The sequence below is a fragment of the Saccopteryx bilineata genome, chromosome 2, assembly GCF_036850765.1.
Source record: "Saccopteryx bilineata isolate mSacBil1 chromosome 2, mSacBil1_pri_phased_curated, whole genome shotgun sequence".
Taxonomy (NCBI): Eukaryota; Metazoa; Chordata; class Mammalia; order Chiroptera; family Emballonuridae; genus Saccopteryx; species Saccopteryx bilineata.
In genome coordinates this window covers 172,359,443-172,365,161 of record NC_089491.1, presented here as the reverse complement: position 1 = coordinate 172,365,161, position 5,719 = coordinate 172,359,443, and positions in this window count along the sequence as shown.

The following is a 5,719-nucleotide window of genomic DNA, read 5'->3' as shown; positions in this document are numbered from 1 at the left end:
ACTGGACTAGAGCCTCTCAACATGTTTCTCACCCTGCCCCTTCCCATGAAAAGAGGCCCTGGATTCCTAAAGGAAAGCAGTACCAAACTGGAGATAGTTCCCTCCAGCTGCCTGTCTCCTTGACACTAAATCTTACAAGGCAAAGTGCGGGCTCAGAATTCTATTCCTCCTTGGGTTTCTTTCTCAGTTTCCTCTCTCCTCAAGAGCAGAATCAGCCCTGGCCGGTTGGCTCAGCGGTAGAGCGTCGGCCTAGCATGCAGAGGACCCGGGTTCGATTCCCGGCCAGGGCACACAGGAGAAGCGCCCATTTGCTTCTCCACCCCCCCCTTCCTCTCTGTCTCTCTCTTCCCCTCCCGCAGCCAAGGCTCCATTGGAGCAAAGATGGCCCGGGCGCTGGGGATGGCTCTGTGGCCTCTGCCTCAGGCGCTAGAGTGGCTCTGGTCACAACATGGCGACGCCCAGGATGGGCAGAGCATCGCCCCCTGGTGGGCAGAGCATCGCCCCTGGTGGGCGTGCCGGGTGGATCCCGGTGGGGCGCATGCGGGAGTCTGTCTGACTGTCTCTCCCTGTTTCCAGCTTCAGAAAAATGAAAAAAAAAAGAAAAAAAAAAAAAAGAAAAAAAAAGAGCAGAATTAGTGAGTTACACACTCTACCCTAGTAGAGTAAAGGGAGATCCAGAGGAAGGAACACAGGCACTGCCCAGCCTTGTCCTGCTCTGCCCTAGACCGATGGTAAGATGAGGCAGATAGCCAAGACCCAGAGGTACAGTGCTGGGCACTCCTTCAGCAAATGCTTGTGAGTTGAGTTGGTCAAGGCTACTGGACCAAGCCCCATGACTTTGATGATGGGAGACTAGAAACGACCAAAGGAGGGAAGATGGAGGAAGACATAGAAAATACTTCTAGACATAGAAGAAGGCTTTCTAGGAGACAAGGAAAATGGTTAGCAGGAGCAGTAAAATTGAGAGTTAGAGCTCTCAGTAAGTGCATTATCTTGGGATAAGGAATGTAAACCTTGGAGGTAGATGAGGAGAAATGTGTAGGTGTGCATGTGTATGTGCACTGGGGAATGCGTGTTGGAAAAGCAGAGAGATGGAGGAGGCAAGGTAGGGCAGGTTTACTGGAGGGAGTGGGTAGAAAGCTTGGGCTGAGATGTCCTGGTGGGCCATCCCTGGGAGGGGATGGGATATGAAAGGGTGGCAGTAGTGGTGGGGATGTGGGGCAGCAATGTAAAATGTCCCATAATGTAGTGCTGTCATAATGTAGTGCTGTCATCACTCTGGGCTGGATGGGCAGGATGCTGGGGAGCCAGGCTGACTTCCCCAGATGTATGCTCATATGGTGTGAGGATGAATGAGCCCAGATTTCATGGGCAACTGAGCTATAGCTGGGTGGAGACAGCTGCTTAGGCTGTGAAATGTGGGGAGGAGGCCTCCGGGCGTCAGTAGACAGAAAGAGAGAGGAGATAGCAATGGGGACGGGGAGGGGTAACGAGGAGACTGAAGGCTTTGAGAACTTCACCCTCTGCTATCCCCTTTATTCACCTTTTTCTTTTTCTTTTTAAATTTTATTCATTTTAGAGAGGGAGAGAGAGAGGAGAGAGAGACAGAGAGAGAAGGTGGGGAGGAGCAGGAAGCATCAACTCCCATATGTGCCTTGACCAGGCAAGCCCAGGGTTTCGAACCTGCAACCTCAGCATTTCCAGGCTGACGCTTTATCCACTGCGCCACCACAGGTCAGGCCTTTATTCACCTTTTTCATGGATTGAATTATGTATTCTAAAGGTAAAAAACATCTTTGAGTTGATGGATATAGCCTTTCATTTTCACAAGGTAAAGTATTACTTTCCCATTTCATGGATGAGATTTAGACAAGTTAACTAACTTGCCAGAGGTTTCCTGGGCAGAATATGCTGAAAAGGGTACGAGAGTCAGGTCTTTTGTCCTTTGGGGGTGCAGTCTCTCTCTCACACAACTAGGCTCCAAGCCTGGCTGATTCCCAGGGCAAAACCTTCAGGAGCTGACACCAGAATGCAGCAATTTGATTCCTTGCTCTGCCACTCACCAGCTCTGTGACCTGAAGCAAGTTACTTAACCTCTCTCTGTGTTAGTTTCATTATCTATAAAATGGCAATACCAGTACCTGCTTCTGTGGCTTGTTATTCATCATAAAATGAGGTTTATGCAAAAGAACTGTATACAGTTTTAAGATTTATAAATGTAAATGCATTAAGCATTTTAAATCATCTTTTTTATTTTTAAGAAGCACCTGGTTTTACCATTGATTTAAAAAAATTGTGTTTATTGATTTTAGAGAGAGAAGAAGGGGAACAGAGAGAGAGAGAGAGAGAGAGAGAGAGAGAGACATCGATCCATTTGTGTCTGTGCCCTGACCAGGGACTGAACTGGCAACTTTTGTGTACCAGGAGGACGCTGTAACTAACGGAGCTATACAGCCAGGGCCTCATCCTTGTCTTCCTAACTTATTTCCTCCTTACCTGCTGAGCACATCAGCCTTCTGCCTCCTAAGCCTTTTTCACTCTCAAGCCTCTAAACTTGACATTTACTTCCCTCTGATCTTGCTTTATATTCTCAATCTCTATTCCCACTCTCCTTTCCATTGGTCCCTCAGCACTTGAGGGATTGGGCTACACTCTATTAACTTAATATGCATTTTTTTTTTGCTCTGCCTAGGTTTCTTGTCTGGTATATCTCTCTTCTCACATCAGAGAATAGGCCCCTGTCTTCTCCTCCCTTTGCCTTTCCCTCCCCCCAGGACTGGGTTCACAGGGTGAGTCCAAAGAACAGACACGGAGAGGTGCAGAGAGGCTGAGATAAAACAGGAGAGGGAGGGCTGGGGGACAGGATATCAGGCGAGGCTTCTGCACGTGGGTTCTTCGGACAGACTGTGTAATCCTTCTGCAGAGTGTTTGCCATGACCTGGGGAAGGAAATAGTCACCTCCCTCCTGGAGCTAAGGTTTAGAGGGGAATTATTTTCCTAATGTTTAGAGAGACTGTATTTTGCCCTGTGATGTGGGAGATATATTTGGAGGTCAGTCCCACATGAAAAGAAATAGTAGTCACAGGAGAGCTTTCCTGTTCCTGTTTGGTGTGTGTGTGTGTGTGTGTGTGTGTGTATGCTTCTCATTTGTTCTAGCATTTACCAACTCTAACTCTAAGGAAATCTTTTCCAAAGTGTATTCCAAATTCATCTCTTTAGTGGAGGTATTTTCTAAAGTTCAGGATCTGGTTCAATGTCTTTGATAAAAGATGTGTGTATGTATGTGGGGGAGGGGGAGGTGAAGGGTAGCACATGGAGAAGAAGTGTAATTACCCAGTTCCTGGCTTTAATTACACGTAAGTCCTGAACATTCTGAATGTTATTAAACTCCTAGGTGTCCATGGGGGTGGGATGGGCCTGGTGGGTTTTTCTCCCTGATCTTCTCTGCAGGGCTTCTCTGGAGGGTTCCCCCTCCAACCTCCCTTCCCATCCCAGCCTTTGGCTACATACCATTTCTCTGAGCTACAGGTGGCGCTATAAATCAGCTCTGCCAGAAAGGATGCGATCAACTGTCCAGTTCAGGTGTCCCACTGGCTTTACTGTTCCCAAGATCCTCTGGTTTCTTCTCTCCAAACCCAAATGCTCTCTCCTAACACCACTTTTTTGGGATAACTCACTTAGCTGTTTTGGAGTGAGGGGCTCTTGTGCAAGGAGTCCCCTCTCCTCCTAAGTGGCTTACTAATTACAAACAGAGAAAGCCTGGTGTGTGAGTTTAGTCTGTCCCCATTTCCCTGGCTTGATGGAGGGAGCCAGGAGCTGGGGGATTTAAAGTGCAATTTCCTGTACCTTTTTCATTTCCTGCTGGGGGTTGTGGAGAGCAATAAGCAAGGTGGGTGGCAAGGGCCAGCAAGCCTGGGCAGGTGGGGGATGGGCTACGGGAAGCATCCCTCTATCCACTCTTCTGCCATCTCCCGTCTTTCAGGTCTCAAGGTAAGTTCGTTGGGGCTGGAGCACTTGATAAATCAGTACTTGGCACTCCTTCCAACCCCCCTCTTACCTTTTTGAGGTAAAGAAGCTGAGTAGAGAGGACTGGGAGACTGATGCAGTTCGAATTATTAGAATAAGAGTTGAAGGGCCTGACCTGTGGTGGTGCAGTGGATAAAGCTTCGACCTGGAACGGGGAGGTCACTGGTTTGAAACCCGGGCTTGCCTGGTCCAGGCACATATGGGAGTTGATGCTTCCTGCTCCTCCCCCCTTTTCTCTCTCTATCTTGCCTATCTTGCCCCTTTCTCTAAAATGAATAAATAAAATATTTTTAAAAAAGAGTTGAAGGGACAGGGAAGAATCTTAGAAGTCCTTTGGATCCCCTCAGGTTACAGATGGGGAAGGACACTGAGGCCTTGGAGAGAGCATAACTGCCGAGGTCACATGCCCAGTGGTGGCCAGTGTGGCTGGGATTTACTGACTCTTACGACTTGCTCTTCAGTGCTCTCCTCAGTCAGTGTGGGCTGTGGGTTGGTGTTGGCAAATTGTGTGTGTGTGTGTGTGTGTGTGTGTGTCTATGTGTGTGTGTTGAAGGAGGAGGTGAGGGTGGTGGTGGGATGAGATGGGAGGAGGTGGGATAAGGGACAGTGGTGAATGGGAAAGTATCTGACAGCTAGGGGTTCAGGTCCTGAAATAGTCACCCGTTGGTTGGTCTTATAGAAGAGCACAGGGAAGTCCAGCCTTGGAGAAATCTTTGTGTGTTGGTCCAAGAAATAGACTTGTGGGTAAAAAGTAGGAGAGAGGGAGGCATCGTGACTCTTGGAAATGATTAGCCCCACATCTCTTCTTGCCCTCGCCACAGTCAGAGGTAGTTGGGGTGGGGGAGGGGGCATGGTTAGAGGACAAAGGAGCCAATTATTGAGTGAGTGGATTAATTGATTAATTGTTCAGAAGCTTCCAGTGCTCCCCCAACAATGACATGCCCTCCCCTCGGACTCCAATCAGGCATGGCCTCAGTTGGCCCAGATTATTAATTAAGGCTTGAAGTCATTTAACAATGATTTCATTATCGACGTGCTGTCTGTCTGGGGCTCAGCCCCGTTGCCAAGGAGACTCTGATCGATTGCTTTCTGGTCTCCACATCTGCTGGTTCCTGCCTTTCCCCGAGCCTGGCTGTTGGTGAGCACTTCCTGGTGGCCTCCTCTGGTACTGCAGAACTTCCCAGTTCTCGTGTGTGAACCAGCCAAAAAATTAGAGCTGCCTTGGAGTATCTAGGACCCTGGGGGGATTGGGCCCTCCTTTTCCCTGGTTTATAAAGTTCCCCTGACCCTGGCCCTGATGGGCATTCACCCAGACCCCTTTGGGGTGGGTATAGGAAGATAGGGTATAGGAAGTTGTTGCCTGGCCACCTCTGAATTTAGCTCTGGGAGGCCCAAATCAACTGTGATAAGGTTCTCCTTGTTTCTAAAGAGACAACTTGGGCTCTAGTGATTACCTCTGGCCTTGGGAACCTTAAATGTGGCTGGCAGGGAAGGGGGTGGGGAGAACAATTCCCCTTTAGATTGCTTCAGTTAATATTACTAGGGTTTCCCCTGGCCCTGAGGGTTGCTGGGGGAGTTAGTCTTTGTACAGCTGAACTACTCCCTCAGTCTCAAGAAAGCCGGGGGGGTGGGGAAGGCAGGGTCCACCTTGCTGTGCTATCTTAGGTCTTTAGAAGCTTTCCTGGTTACTCGA